Here is a 16,787-nt window from a genome sequence, read left to right as displayed (position 1 = left end):
GGTTTCACAGCAAACACGCTCTGCGCACACCACTGTGCCGATTCATACAGTTATCGCTTCTGATTTGAGGAGAGAGAGAGGGTGGTATACGCCTTTATGTGGCTAATCAAATTGCCACAAAAAGGCGTAAGCCTCCCGTTTTCAACAAATCAGGAAAGCGAAAGATATTATTCTGCATGGCGGCTGGTTCCGTGCGTCCTTAGTCGCCGAAGGACCGGAACTCTTCATGGAACCGGAAGTTGTGGCGGGGGCTTGTTTATATTTACCCGAGAATGTCATGTATGGGCCTGTTTCACGACATTTGGGGGCACTCCGAACCGTATTCTAACCGTAAGGTCCCACTTGATTTCGTATATATTTTGCCAGGATATGACCCGATGTTAGGCCTTTCATCTAACGCAAAAACTTCTTCTTCAAAGGCGTATACTGCTGATTAGCGCGTTAAAACGCGGCCCCACTGCGTACGAACGTGTCGAAGATATCTACAGCCAGAGCAAGAAGCGTCGAAGTTTGAACGAAGTCTGCGTGACAGAGCATGTTCGTCGCTTTTTATACGATACAGTGTTCCACCTGTGCGCCTAAATTTGCGCTCGGAGTGCTGTCAGGTAGGTATACTAAAGCACAAAAAAAATGCACTACGATATCTTTTAAAACTCAGGATGTGTACATGGTAAAATTGCAACAATCGAATTCAGGGCTGGATCTCTCGATGTTTTGCACGGAAAGTATTCGAACGATTAATTTTACCAATGTTGATCATCATCTGCGATGAGCGTCTAAGTATATATAAAAAAATCATGAAAATTGAGGAGGTCCATAGCACCTCCCTGTCTGAGCTAACGTGGAACCGTCCTAGAATTATGTTCTGGCTAACCTTTTCAGTGACTTCCATCTTTCAACAGTCTAACCTAACTGGCAACGAGTTCCAACTTCTATCTTTGTTCTATGTAACCTCTGTTAAGTGAATATTTGTTAAGTAAATAGTACATATGCGGGACTGGTGGTTATATACTTTCAATGTAACACTCATTTTTTTCATTGCTGGTGAAGTGAAGCATTAAAGAACCCATGTATCTTGTGTCTATGATGCAATAAAGAGTTTTCTACAATGACATATTGATTTTCTTTTTAAAAATCGCGCAAATTAACTCTTGTTTGGTGGGTAGGAGGTACCCGTAAGTGTGAATTGCCTGCACCTCGGGAAATCGTTGGGGTACGATACAGGCTGCCGATAACGGACCATTAACATCCCCGTGTTGCAAACCGTATGCCGGGCCATGGTCGGGAGCCGACCCGGTCGGATCGGACGCCGCCAGCGCGCCGACGTTGGGTCGTCGCGCTGTGCTGCCTGGGTAGCAATGTACAGTGTATCTTACGACGTGTCGCTGTCAGCATCGTAGGATTTTCGCATGGAATGATAAAAGATATTAGAGGAAGAAGAACTCGAGGAGGAGGAGTGACTTTGCGAGGGCAACAACATAGGAGGTGCGCCAGTGTTGCCAGCGGAGCAAAACAACCTGGAGCTATGACCTTCTATGCCGGTAGCAAATGAAAGGTGCTGGGGAAAAAAGCGTCCACCAAGCAAATTCAACCCTAATCTGCAAGGTATCAACGCCGCAAAATGCGTTGTTACACGTTGTGAAACAACATTGTGTCAAGGGTATTCGCGTTTTGCATCACATGTAGGTGGCGCATCTAAACTCCAACATGGCGGACGTATCCAGGTTGTCGCTTAGTTACAATTTTGAGATTTCTAAACTGCAATGTTGATTCTCGATGCGTTGAAGGCCAACGAGTATTAAACGCTGCTCATATACTGTTTGCAGGCGTAACCGAGTTGTCCAAAGAACAACAACAACTTTATTTTTGACCTTGGAGAGTGGGGAGTTTCATCGCCACAGGCGATACTCTACCCCATTGCTGGCGGGAATGTGGGGAATAAAATAACGAGCCCCTTCACAATAACGATCGAAGTCCGATGGTGTCCAGAAATGTCAAACGAAGCTTGTCCAAAGAGAAGCCTATAGTTGTCGCGTATCATTTGCGATGTTCCGGCGTGTTAGATCAACCACACTTCGTGAAGGTGAATTTCACGTTTACCGGTCGCGAGACCGAAATAGCAAGCAGCGAGTGTCCTGCGCTGCTGCAGGAATGTCAGAGACATGGAAGCCCACGCTGATACCCTCTTACAGATAAGATCTTCTAAGTGTGTAGCGCGTGTACGAATGTAGTCTAGAATTTACAGGGTAATGTTGCGACACCCGTGCGTCACCTGTGCGCATGTATTTGGGAAACCTTAACGAAACGTCGCATCCTTTCTGCATTATTTCCCAGGGGATTTGACGGGCTGATTCAAATGCACAGTTACAAAGCTGACTTGGTATGCGCTTTCGCGCTATCCCTTGGGCTTCCTTACACATAATGGCTACTCAAGTTTGAAACAAACCTATTCTGTATTGCTTCCCTTCCTGTCCTGAGCTGCACAGAAGTGTGCTTCAGAAAAAAAAAAAAAGGAAGAACATTAATCAGATATGTAGGCAGTACCGCTGCAAGAGCTCTGCCACACACACACACACAAGGATTGCTGATATAACAGGTCTGCTGATGTTGAGTCGCTCAGTCCATCTCTTCCGAGGTATTCCATGTGTGGAAAGAAGAAAACGCGGAAAGACAAACTGCTGTCCCTTCGGTGCGCAAAGTCGAATTGTGGCACAGAACAAAAGTCGTTTGGTTTAGTTTGCAGGGCGATGTGTGCACTCTTTCCTTCATCCATGATTTCAACAGCAGAATACAGGTGCAGCTCAGCGACCCATGCGAAAAGCAGCAACTTCTCCGCAAGTGAACGCGGGGTCGGCCGTGAGAACCTGGATCGGCTAGTCCCGCGAGTGTCACCGCTGTGTGGCGTCGATTTGGCGAAAAATGCGAATACAGGGCAGATAACGATATCATTCGAGATGATGGTTGGCTAGGAGCGTGCTACGCGGTGAAGTTCATTTTTAAGAGCGTAGGATGAAACTAGAAAGAATGTCGTGCGGAGATTTGAAATGCCCGTTGTAGAAGAAAAGTAAAACCTCGTGGAAGTTTCGGTTTCATATTCACACTTGATTCACCCATCTCAGTGCCGACGTTTCGTAACCGAACATGCTCCTTGTGGGTAACATCCCCTGACTCAGGAAATCTACCAACAACGAGCCTGCACCAGCTTGTTTGCATTATTTCTTAGGCCTCAAAACTCTTCTAACCTTTCTGGACACAATAGGAATTGGGCCCTCACTATGAGGTGACTCATTATTCCATTCCCCACTTCACCACCAGCAATGGGGTATATGGTATCGTCCCTGGCGATCGAAATTCCCCAATCATCGTCATCAATTAAAGTTATTGCTGTTCAACTTAAGAACAACATGCCAGTGCAGAGGCGCCATCCAATCCTCCATAATCGCCAGCAGAGCATGAATGTAACACATTCACTGAGGAAGGACGGTGTGAACAGCTGCAGTATATTTTATAGTTTTAAAGTATTTTAGCTGATCACAATGAATTACCAAATCAGGAATATCTACACGCAACCATGTACCCTGGTATAGAGATTGGGTTCGATTGGGAATAACTATACTCTAAAACGGGGGGGGGGGGGTAATGGCAGGATCGGCTAGCCGTTGTTGGCCACACAGAAGTGGGCGTCGTCACGACAATAGCAAAAAAAGAAAGAAGAAGACGGATGGAGGATAGAGGATGAAGGACGGAGATGCGCAGAGAGTGCATGAGTTCGTCGGGGAGAGCAAAGTGTTAGATGGGTCGTTGAGCAAGACCTGCCTTCTGCAGAAAGAGAATAAGGTTTCTTGCTTTAGCGGAACGTTCGGCAGAAGAACCACCGGGGTAGAGGATGTCCGCTAGCGTGCCCGAGTTGGAGCGAGGGAGATGGGCTTCGCCCGCAGAATGGTATGCTCGACAGTCTCGCAGGATGTGTTCGATTGTTTCAGGTTGTTAACAGTGGCCACAGCAGTCGTCACCCCTAGACCCGATCTTGATTAATAGTTGAGAGTTGGTGAACGCAGACCCAGTCCGGAGCCTATGGAGCATGGAGCTGTATGCTACAAGGAAGGTTTTTCGTGGGAAGAAGGGGGCGATGATGGTGCATGATGTCCCGTATCCCAGGGTGGCGCAATTCAACAAGCTGCTGAACGGCCATTTGCCTGTCAGTGTCGTCCGGAGTTGGCAAAATATTGCTGCAGCCCAGGTGTGCCGAGGACGCGAGCTGGTCCGCCCTTTCGATCGTTGCCGCCGACACTGACGTGGGACGGGATCCATTGGAAGACGATATCGCCTCCTGTTTGTTTATGCTGAGCGCACGATCTTCTGATGCTTCGCGCTAAGATGTTGTCACACATGGGGTTCATCACGTCCCATAGAGCGCTTGTCGAGTCTGTAAGTATAGGGCTGCCCTGGCGGAACCTCGCACCTGGACCGCAGCAGCTGCGTGCAGGAGAGCCTCTAAAAATAGGGCTTCACCGCATACCACGCTCTGCGCCAATCACTGCCACGAATGATAGGGTTATCGCTTCTCATTCAAAGAGAGTGGGGGCGTATGCCTTTTTGTGTCAATTATCATATATCCAAATTGACACAAAAAGGCGTATTATATCATTCGTGCCAATGGTTGGCGTAGAGCAGGCTATGCGTTGAAGTTCTGTTTTTGGAGTGTATGCCTTGTTGGACCTCATGGATGGGTAAAGCACGGCAAACGTAGATCACGGTGCTTTTAACGTACCGCCTGCAGCAGCAATGGCCGCCTACGCGTGAACCCGTGGCGAGTAAAGGAAAACAGGAGTGTTTGCCTTTGCCTTTCCCGCTAATAATAACATTGGGAGTATATTATTGTAGTAATTAGTATAGTATATATATTAGTAATAATATTGGGAGTAGATTCACACCTAAGGTAAAATACTTTTGCTCTAGTATTATTAGATCTGTATGGAATTTTGTGCTGCGAAGCATCGCAGCCACTGGTTCGAGACAAAGCTTGCTGATCACGGTTTATCACATCTGCAACAACAACAACAATACATGATGGAGAAGTGATGATGACATGGGATGTTTCCCAAACATTGTCTATGTTTGGGAAACATTCCATGTTATCATCACTTCACACTCATCACTTCAGCTCTCCCGTTGCCAAGTAAGCTCAAGAACACGTAATTCATTGATTTATAAGGGAGTGGAAGAGCGTCCTTTTGCGCTTCACCACGACCAGCCGCGACAAAAATATGCAAACCGAAATCAATTAATTACTGAAACAAATGACCCGCTTCGGTGGCAGATTTGTCTCTAAAAGGTGTCCACTGAAGGGCCCAAGAGGAGTAGTACCCATTTTAATGCCGACGGCGCCCTGTTTTAGAAGTTTTTCACTGACTCATTTGAATTTTTATTTAAATAATGAGTGCCTCCCACTCATTCGCACGGTGCGCAGCTTGTAGGTGGCATCGTACAGATACTTATAAAAAAGAAAGTTCATCGATTGGCGCACCCGTTCGCGAATTATTTAGCCCGTGGATTTAACTGAAGCACCCTGTATATGTAACCAAGAGTGAGGCTAATTTAACATTAATCTCGTAACCAATCCACGGCTCCAGACTGCCCCTTAGCTAGCAGGGAGCTTCAGTAGATCGGACTAGTAGTATGACAACGATACGATCAAGAAAGCTGTTAAGTCTAATTAAGTCCAACAATATGATGTCAGCCAGTTCAAAGGAAAAGCGCGATTGGCTTATGACGTTTTCAGAACCCCTCCCCCCAGCCCTCATCGTTGAACACCTTCCGTTCTGCTAAAACTCCCTCGATGTGTGCTTCCGGGTGGCGCCATATACTTAGGGAGTGACGCCGGTATCCCCCCCCCCCCCCCCCCCCTCGAACTGACCTCCGACCAATTCGGGTTGAACCCGATTTCTCCACGAATTCCATTCACTATAAAATCATCAAGTGTCGTTTCGACTGAAGACGAACAAAGGTCGCCACGCGTAACACATGTACGAATAGGTCACTTACATTCCCACAAATACACCCATATGTGTCAGCACTGTCTATGCCTTCAGGGATTAGCGCTGGTAGGTCACCCACAACAACAACCAAAAAAAAAAAAGGAAAAAGAATAATGAAGGACTTCATAGAAAAGAGGAGAAACAAATGCACCCGATAAGTCCGAAAAGTGCCCCTCGCTCATTTGGGGTTAAAATACGACGTTTGGCATTCCAGCGCCAGGGGCGACACGTACAGGGAAAAGGTCCATTATATCTCGATTTCTCCCCGAATTACAGATTTCAAAATTGCGCCCGATACCCCCCCCCCCCCCCCCCCCCCCCTCGAATCTGAGAAGCATTTGCCCCGGGAAGGTCACTCCCTACATATATTCAGTCATCGATGTTGCGAAAAATGGGTGCATTCTGCGATCTGCGCTATACGTGCCCTTCTGCACCTCTTCCGGTTTGTTGCCAAAACGGCATCCGGTTTCCCAGCAAACACGCTCTGCGCCAACCCCTATGCCGATTGATACAGTTATCGCTTCTTATCTGAAGAGGAAGAGTGCCGTATACGCCTTTTTGTGGCAATTCAAATTGCCACAAAGAGGCGTACGCCTCCCATTTTCAACAAATCAGGAAAGTGAAAGCTATCATTCTGCATGGTGGCTGGTTCCGATCGTCTTTAGTCGCGGAAGGACCGGAAGTCTTCGTGGCAACGGAAATTGTGACGGGGGCCTGTTTATGTTTACCCGAGAATGTCATGTATACAAGGCAAGCATTTTCTTTTTGTGACCAAGTATGGTCGACGGGACCTCCGCCACTCACAAGGTTTTCCAGACCAGCCGCGTTGGCACGCCAAGGCTGTCCTCGATATGTCGCCACCTCCAGAAAAAGAAATCGTCAAATAACGAGATTACGCGAGCAATACGACGCCTATTTAAGTTTCGCACCATCCGGATCACAACGCGATAACCACGGGAGGCGCCCCTTCCTCAGTTTTCACTGAGCCTCCTTGACCAAGATTTCAGCAACGTGAAACGGAGAAAATTATCTTCGTTTGTTTGACTCTAATTGAAGGAAACGTAATCGCAAAATTCACTGTCTTTTAGGTCTCGGTGGCTGTAAGGGTGCACTCTTAAAAATGAAATTCACCGCAGAGCACGCTCCTAGCCAACCATCATCTGTCACAAAAAAGGCGTACGCCTCCCGTTTTCAACAGTCAGGGCAGATAACGATATCATTCGAGATGTTGGTTGGCTAGGATCGTGCTATGCGGTGAGGTTCATTTTTAAGAGTGTACGAACCGCAAAAAGGCGTACGCCCCTCCCCCTCTCTTTTCAAAGGGGCTAGGGGTTAGGTGCTTAGGGGTTCAAAACCTTGAAACGGGGTTAGCTTGGGGATATCCATGGGCTCTTATAGGTCTGGTCCGAGCGGCTGGAAAAGACCGATAAAGTGGTATTAGATTATCTTCGTCCAAAGAGTTCTACCGAGAGAACGACGATTCTCGAGGGGACCAAATCAAGCTTCAGAAATTACAACATTACATATACATATGCGATTTAGAGTTTACTTTCTGCCTTCACCAGTCATTCTAAAGTGGTGGAAGGCATACTCTACCGTTTATTCGGTGCTTGAATGATGCTATTGTTTCTTTGCTTTTTGTTTTTTTTTTTTTTTTTTTGTTTTTTCAGTTTTGTTTTCTTGTCTACCTTGCTCCCGGTCTAAGTGCGAATTATTTATGCCTATTTTAACCTTCGTTCAAAGTGGTTAAAGTAGCTTTTTTTACTTCAGATTAAGTATTCAGATCTACGTGATTCGATTTGACCTGTCCAGAAGTGTGGGTAGCTCGCGTTTCTTCGCGACTCCACATTTTCATGCTCTTCCATGTTACACGTCGAAACAGGCGGTCAAGAAAGACAAGCTACAAGGGCTCAGGAAAACCATCCTTTATTATAGGACCAATCTCATTGTACTGGTTCTCTTCCCAGCCCTTGGTCGCTGGTTTCCCGCAACATGTCAGTCGTCTTCCCAATCGTCCTCGTCATCCGTTTCTTCGGGGCCTTCAGTTTGGTAGACGAAGGGATCATGCGTTTTCCGATGACATGAACCACTCTTGCAGACTCCGGGTTCTATGCCATACTGCGCAAAGGCAATTAAATTCGAAAAGGTATATTGAGCTTCGCTAATCTCCGGGTAGGGAGCTGGTGGTATTAAGTATGGCGGTAGTTTCTATATTATGATTCTCGATTTCCATATCTCATTGTCGCTCATTTTCCTGCGCAATGTTTTCACGGTTGCGTTCATCACACACAACTGTTTTCACGCTTCATTTACTGAAGGAGCGACAACAAGCCTTTATGGTCAGTAAAGTATGTCGGGAAGGCGAGGCACTGCAGCTCACCTTCTCGACGGATGCACACTCGTTTCATGTTTAACATACGCCTCGAACCGTTTTGTCTCTAACCATCTTTAGAGTCACTAACCATCTCTACGGGCAGCGTGTAGCAGCGGCCGTGAACAAGCCATCCGATCGGCACTCTTATCGAAAGCCTCCGCGTCACGGAGTGACATCAACCTCACTCATTCTCTTACAGGTTCTCTGAAGGAGTGGCGGGTTTTCTAGAGCGCCATCTACATCAAAGGCCTCCCTCGCGCCCTACTGCTCTGCTACGGTCACGAACGCTCGTTGTTGTTGCGTTGTTGTTTTTCCCTCTAAAAGCGTGAGTGGGTCGCACAAAACAAAATAGAGGCGAACATAGAGGTGAGCGCGGATAACATTGACAGTATGCGCGCTCGCACCGTACCCGCGCATATAAGATCCGCATCCGCAACCGCGCTAGTTGGCACAGGTGCAACCGCGCGGATATTATGTATACCGCACAACCGCAGTCATTGTATCTGCAGGAAAAAAGTTGACATGACGATCTTACGACTAGGATATGCTGGCTGGGTAGTTGGTGAACATCCATAGTGGGCGCACCAGCAATAAAAAGACAAACACGGGAGACAATACGACGTCTGCTTGCTCTCAACTGAATGTTTTACTGAAAGGAACACATTTTAAATAGGGGAGATCGGGGAGAGTTGTCACAGTTTTTACTTCTGACTTTGCTGTGAGGAAAGGGCGTTCGTCAGGCTGATGAACCAAACGCTGGATTTTAGCGCGATCTTTTGGCTACACAACGCACGCATTAAACTAAAGCTGGCTTTCAAAAATAGTTTATAAAAGACATTTGCGCGGAGGTCGTCAAGTGTGAGAATACGCCCCAGTAGCGGGAGGTTGTCACACGGGTTGGGGCAGGTTGCCTCAGCTGCACTTTCTCGTAATCTTTATTGCGGAGGTGTACCGAACGGAATACCATTGGAAGTGCATATAGAAAACAGACTAACTGAGAAGAGAAGAACCTATTATCTTAAGCCATACATTTTATATTTCCACGACTGTCTTAGCTGTACAGGATTCATGCAAGCTAGCCATTACTGGCTGGTAGACCGCCATTGTAAATGTGAGAGAGCGGCACTAAATTATTACACGATCTCTAAGACGTACTAAAGGAGCTACTGAAACACTTTCTCGCGGATATAGTTTGCGTTGTCAGTTGCTCTACCAGTTGAAACACGTGACAACTTACCCCACCTCATATGGGACAACTGGCCCCAACACCCGCAATGACTTTACCTCAGCAGTGGAGTTAACTGCAGAACGTATTCCGCTGAAAATCCGTGAAAATATTTCTGAAAGTAGAATAAACATTGCGAACACGTGGATTCTTTAGAGCCTTAGTATGTGCCGTGCAAAATTTGAAAATTGCAAGAATGGGAAATTTTACTTATTCGTGACGGACACAAGTCTTGTGCTGTGCGCAGCTTGCCGCACTTTCCATGACAATGAAAGTTTCTTCAGTTAGTGGTTGCTCCTGCCGCTAGCCAACAGACAACGGGATCCGGACAAAATGTCCCCGGATAAAACGGCCCCGGACAATATGTCCCCGGACAAAATGTCCCCGGCTGCCGTCCCTCACTGCGAAATTAAAGTTCCTGCTACATAGTCGTTGCTAGCTTCCGTGACAATAGATGTTTGTTTTCATTAGGGATGTGCCAACCGAATCCGCAAATCCACGAATCCTCGAGTCCTACGCAGGGATTCGAGATTCGCGAATCCGAATCTCAGTGCCCCAAACGACGAATCGAATCTTTCGAAGCCACCAACCAGGTTTGTTTGTTTATTTTTCAAACTGGCGCCTCCGGGGTCCGCCGAAAGCCTCATTGGCCGACAGACGTTTTCTTGTTTGTTTGTTTACATTGCTGTGAACTGAAAGAGCTCAGGCAGGAACTGTTACATTACAAGTTTAAAAGTAACCTGGTGTTGCTTTTGATTGTTGCTTAGTTTTATGCAAATAATCCACACTCGAGAATTTATGCATTTCTTGTAGTCGACGAACAACATGTCAAATAACTTACTTTTAAGAAGAACTATATGGGTATATTTTCTCCTGAAGTCCGTGGAGGTGCGTCCTGGGCCGACTTCTCTTAAGGGGATTTAATTGCCTTTGTAGTGCCGTTGTTAGGTTCCATGACAATAAATGTTTGTTGTCATGCTGTCTGTAGAAAATGTGCGTCGTGGGCCGACATCTCTTAAGGGGGTTTAATTCCCGTTTTATTCGGCAGCCCGACTACCCCTTTGATATTCCCCGTGCCTCCCTGTTAGTGATGTACTGCTTTGTACGCACAATCTTCACGAGGCATGATGCTACCGAACAAGGAGGCAAATAAATCCCTTTGAGAGAAGTCTGCCCAGGACGCACACTATATCCACGGGGTAGCATGAAAACAGACATATATCGTCACGCAAGTTACAAACGGCTATGTAACAAGGACTCAAATTTTAACTTTCATTTCGCAGTCAGCTGGGGACATTTTGTCCGGGGACATTTTGTCCGGGGACATTTCATCCGGGGACGTTTTGTCCGGGGATATTTTGTCCTACACCCACAGACAACTGACCCCTTGTGACAACTTTTCCCGGTCCTCCTCCCGGTACAGTCGTCCTGTTGGCGTCGCTCGTGTTTGTCTTTTTGCTGCTCGTGCGGCCAGTATTGTTATCTTACAAACGTTTTCACTTTTCAGCATGCGGACCACTCAGGAACGTTATATCATCCACAATTTTTCAATAGCATGCAGTAAAAGGTACGGCAATTCAAAGTATGACACACTTCGACGCCATATTGGATTCTTTGCGTCTCTTGTAGCTTCACCTGGGGGACGTCGATAGAGACACTAACGCTTATGTGCGGCTGAAATGAGGATATCCGCGCGAACCGCTTTTATCCGCACTTTACCCGAGCGCATTTCGAAACGTTAGATTTATATCCGCAAATAACGATGTTCTGCGAAACCGCACCCGCGCACACCTCTAAACAATAAACATAGTACCAATGGGCAAGCGAGGTTCATTATCTAGGCAATCGTTGGTTGAACCCTGGAAGATACCGTGCGTGCAGCATGTCGCCACACTAGGCAGACAAACCTTACGTGTAACATCACGGCATCAATTAGAGAGTTTTAGTATCCCGGCCATAGGCTACCGGTGGGGCCGGTATTGACGTCATGCCTTCTCTGCGCAAGCGCGAGCGGAATACCGGCCTCCCGGTCCTACCGGCCGCCGGTCGGAGGGGCGAAATACCGCGCAGCCTACCGCCAGTGTACCGCTCGCTTCACCGGCGAGATCGACAGCAGCGCCGCCGCTCTCCTTCCCGTCTCCGTGCGTCTCTACCGGTGAAATGTCGCGGTAGAGTCGCACTATACTAAACGAGCCTGTTATACCGAAGCCGGGGACTGCGGTAAGCAAGTCCACTGGTAGCCGCGGTAGCCTACCGGGCACCGGTAGCGGTATACTAAAACTCTCTATTATTATTAATATACCGTGTAATCACACGAGCGACATTTCCCAGAATACTCCAGTGGAAGATGCGAAATACGTCATAGATTTATGCTGCCACGTAAGCGAGAGCGTTCAAAGCCATGTCTTTTCGTTGCAGACGACAGGAAAAGATGTAGACGGTGTCGCCTGCTAAGTACGCACTCCCGGGATTTTCCCTCTGGTTCCTTCAGTTGTATATCGTTTGTCGAATTTATTATATGAATGAATGAAAAATAAAACATGAAAAATGAAAATGATTGATATTTGGTGAGTTTTAGTGCACCGTACGCCATCGCCTTTGCATACTAAAGGGTGACGGCGTACGATGCACTAGAAGTCACTATTCCGGCACAATGCGAGTGCTCAGCATAACACGCGGCGCAACCTTTTCCTATGAGCATTTTCTTTGTTATTTTTTGTTCGACTAGGATATTCCGTGAGGATGTCATTCGTGTGAATACGCGGATACGAGCCAACACGAAGGAGTTCAGACAGTGGCGTCACTAGGGTGGTGCGGGGGTGCAGTCCGTACCAGGTGACGCGACAGAAGGAGCTGACGCGCCGCACCCTTATGGTCGCTTCTTCTCTTTCTCTGCAGCGCATCACGCAAAAACAATACGAGGAGCCTGTAGCTCTAAAGAGCTAAATGCGCCGGGAAGAGGCGGAAAGAACATATGCTATCCGCGGATATGCCGTTAGGAGATTGACACACACGTACACACACGTCCGCAAAGGGTGACTTCTGTACTGCAACTAACTTTCAAGTTCAGAGAAAAAGGGAAAGAGCCGGGAACACCAACAAGGGATGGAATCCGACACGATGCGTGGGAGCGGCACAGAAATCGGAGAGCAGTGACAGTTTCGTTAGCGGGTGCGCGTCCCACGTGACAAACGGCCTCTAAGCAAATACATAGACAAAAAAACAACGTTAGGAATATGTGCCAGGCAGGTTAGCAGGAGAAGAAGAAAACGAAAGAGCGGTTTTTCTCCAACAGAGCCCGCTGCGAACACGTGATTTTTTTTCTTTTGGCGTGTGGTATGCTATTTCTTTATCGTGTGCCGACTGGTGTGGAAAGGGATCAACTATTTGGGGTGAGAGGGTTTGACGGAAGGAGCTCCCACACCGGGTGCCGCATACCCTAGTGACGCCACTGAGCCCAGATGAAGTGCAGATACACTTTAAAAATAGAACTTGATCGCATGAGATGCTCATTTCTATCAAGCGCTGAGAATGACATCTTTCGGTCTTCTGAATGTTGAAACGGGAGGCGTACGCCATTCTGTAACATTTTGCAGAGGCAGAGTGTTACATAAATGGCGTACGTCTCCTCATCCTCAGCAAATCAGGAGACCAAGCGATATCGTTCTGAATTATGTTAAGCCTTCTAGAGTGGAACTATCTGCTTTCTTTTTTCTCGTGCCTCCGTCCAACCCCACCTAGAAACAAAGCCTGATGGCTTAATCGACGTGACGTGGCGTTTAAATGTCCGCCAATTACGACTGTGGCCCTAGCAATGGAGACGAATCGCCATCCGCCGCATGCAGCCCGTGTTCGGAAAATGCCGCAAAACCGCGCACCCTGCACTGTTAAACCAGAACTTCGCCATATAGCACACTCCTATATAGCCAACCACCATTCCGAATGACATCATTCTGGGTCCTGATTTGTCGAAAATGGGAAGAGGCGCCTATCTGGGACACATTATACATGTCCCAGGTGGGCGCCACCCCCTGTTTGGACAAATCAGGACACAGAATGATCTCATTCGGAAACCGGAATGATGGTTGGCTAGGAGCGTGCTATGTGGTGAAGGTTGTCGGTACAACGGCAAGCCCTTTCACCATCACCACCACTTTGTCGGTTCAGCACGATCACAGTGCAGTTTACACAGTACAGAAGGCTTACCGCACATGAGAGGCCGTCCTGGTAGGTTCCTAGCTGCCAGTCGCCATTTTGAAAGCACCAGAAGTTACAGTCAACCCTTTCCGGCTGCAAGAGTGTGTCAACGCTATACGGATCAACGTAATTTTCCAAGTGTGTCAGTTTCCGTCGAAAAGAAAAGGGTGACCGTTTCCTTCAGTTTCCTTTTTCCACACTCTTAAAAATGAACTTCACCACGTAGGGAGAGTACCAAAACGGGAGGCGTACGCCTTTTTGTGACACTTATGCGGATATGTTAATTGTCACAAAAAGGCGTACGGCCCGCGATTTCCACAAACCAAGAGTGATAGAGGTATCACTCTATACAATGGTTGGCCTTCAGCTTGCTATGTGGTGAAGCTGCTGTTGCTATGTGGTGAAGCTTCTGATGATAACGGGCAGCAAGGCTCAAACGCCGCAGTTATCTGAAACAACAGTGCGGAGGAAACAGGAAAAGGCGGGGTCACCGTTTTTTTTCCCGCGGCTCGACGAAAATTCTCCAGTTATTATGCTGCACGAGAGAACGCGGCTCACGATATCCAAACATGTAATTCATTTTTCTTCTATCGAGTGTGTTTACGAGTGTATTAAATATCAAGTATGCACTTAATCGTGTGAAACAGGCCCCGCGATGTGCCTTTGCCTCAGGCCCCGCACACCACTAGCACCGGCCCTGCCTCTAGCCAATGACGGGCCCACTGAGACAAGCTCGCGAGGACCGGTTGCGGGAACATCGCGATGACCTCGTGGAGCAATCCAGCACTGAAAACATAGTGCGCACAAGAAATAGAACATTGTGGGCTTTTGAGACGGTTCGAACTGGCTATCGTGGAATTGACAAGTGTAGATGTTTAGCATTCACCTCACCTCTCGATATTACAACAAAATCCATCAACAAAATCCTATGTATAAGCGTCCCGCATTTTGAAGGGTTGATGGTGCGCGACGTCAAAATGACGTGTGGCTATTGTTGCCAGGGCATCGCAAAGCGGGGCATGAGCGCGAAAGAGCGCAGTGAATATTCGGTCGGTTCGGACGCGTTATTTACTTTTTTGCGACAACAATTTTTGTCGCCGTCAGCAATCACCGTCGACAACGTATCACAATGCATTAAAAGAAAGTTTGCCTTGCGTTCCTGTTAGTGCCCCTTTAACAGAGAACTGAGTACGCCTCTCGAAACGACGGTTCTTGCTTTTAAAAAAAAACTATTACCAGTGTAGTAGGGAATATATCTTGTGAATGAGGGTAAATACGACACGTGCTTTCTGTAAATAAAGTGACGTTGGCTTGACAAAATTCGGAGTTAAATTCAAAAAATTCAATTTTTAGCGGCTGAGAATCTATCACAGTGCTCGTATGTCACGGCAAAAGTGTGCTCAAGATAAACACTGTTGACCTTACAATTTTCAGGCAAGTCGATTTTTTAACACTTTTTTCTGACACGTTATGTAAACTCCCTGCATATTGGCATTTCAGCGGCAATTGGATCTAGTACTTTCTGTTTTCCGACAAGTGTGGGAGCACTGTAATCTTTTCCCAGTAGTATTAACCTGTTTCCAGTTGCATGTCATGACCCCAGGGAAATGCATGAAAATCCGCCTTTTTAAGGCACACTTTGCAGAGTCTCTAGAGTCAAGCGGGCATACTCTCTTGCGAAGAACATCCGACTGGACGGATAACTCACTTGCAAAAACGGCATCTGGGCTGCTCGCTCAGATTTTTATGAAAAGTATCTATCGTAGAAAAGCAAACACGCTGCAAACAAACATTATTTGCAATTGGGTCCTCTGTCTTACATGCACCTGCGCATGATCTTGTGCATGCATGTTCTTGTGTCTGTCTATGTCTATTCCGTGTTAGCGCCGCGAAGCAACTGCATGTTCTTGTGGAAATTAAATTGAATTGAAATTACACCAGTACTAAAGTGATAGGAGTAGCCTGTCCCGAATTCGTCGGGTCTCACATCTCCATATTTTTATTTTTAAATCAATCACTAAAGTGATAATGGGGCAGATGTTCCACGAAGCGCGATGAGAAAAATAAATTATCACTGAAGGGCTTCCACTTTGTTCGTTCCATTTTCCAAATAACATCTCATGCTACACCTTTAGGTATTAATAAGATTCCAGTTATGTTCTCCGTCAGTCTGTGTTGGCTGCGGTGTTTGATTGATATTTGCCCTGAGTGTGAGTTGCCTGCTACAGCGCAACTATTATAAGAGATATTTGTAATAGTGGCCTGTTGGGAATCATTTTTAGAAATAATAATACTAATTGAGAGTAGATTTACACGACCGTAAATCTTAAAACCGTAGTAAAAAAGTAAATCTGTTAAAAGCGATAAAACCATAATGCCAGGATTAAAAAATGACGAAGGACAAGTCAAGGGAACACACGCATGACACGAACTGAACTGTCAACTAAGGGTTTATTCCGGCCAAACCATGATCTTTTAAATGATTTCCCGTCTTCTCTGTCTGCACGTGCACAGGTTAAAGTCTGGAGTTGGAGTTGGACGGACTAAAAATAATACGGAGAGGTTGAACTTGTCACCTGACAAGTTCTGCTACTCCGAGAAAACAAAACAAAAAGCAAAAAAGAAAGAAAGAAAGATGACTAGGCTAGGCTGTACGGCGCAGTGCTCACGGGCACATGACCGTCAGAGGATCGCGCCACACAGGAACCAGGGCGTCACGTACAGATGAACTAGTACTGAACATCAAGAGAACAACTTGAGATGAAGCCTACGAGAGCCTTGAATGCGGCGTCTCTCTGGTTGGCGTCCCACGTCCCCAAGACCTTCTCTATGGAGAAAGCTCCGTTGTCCAGACGAGTTAGTGCGGCCCGCAATGTCTTGCGTTGGGACTGATGAGGTTTAAGTCTCTTTCTCACACACACATAAATGAATGATGATGAGATAGAGCTAATGC

At 46.9% G+C, this 16,787-nt stretch overlaps 1 long non-coding RNA gene across 1 annotated transcript; it reads right to left on the bottom strand.

Annotated features, from left to right (window-relative positions):
- Positions 1-7,948: 7,948 nt before the first annotated feature.
- Positions 7,949-14,395, bottom strand: LOC135400281 (uncharacterized). Its single transcript, XR_010424574.1, has 2 exons — positions 13,844-14,395; positions 7,949-8,156 (listed from the first exon to the last, which is right to left on the bottom strand). It is a non-coding gene; the product is annotated as an uncharacterized LOC135400281 (long non-coding RNA).
- Between the last annotated feature and the right edge of the window lie 2,392 nt (positions 14,396-16,787).

Source organism: Ornithodoros turicata, chromosome 1 (genome assembly GCF_037126465.1).
Source record: "Ornithodoros turicata isolate Travis chromosome 1, ASM3712646v1, whole genome shotgun sequence".
NCBI classification, from domain to species: Eukaryota; Metazoa; Arthropoda; class Arachnida; order Ixodida; family Argasidae; genus Ornithodoros; species Ornithodoros turicata.
This window is presented reverse-complemented; position numbering and strand designations above follow the sequence as displayed.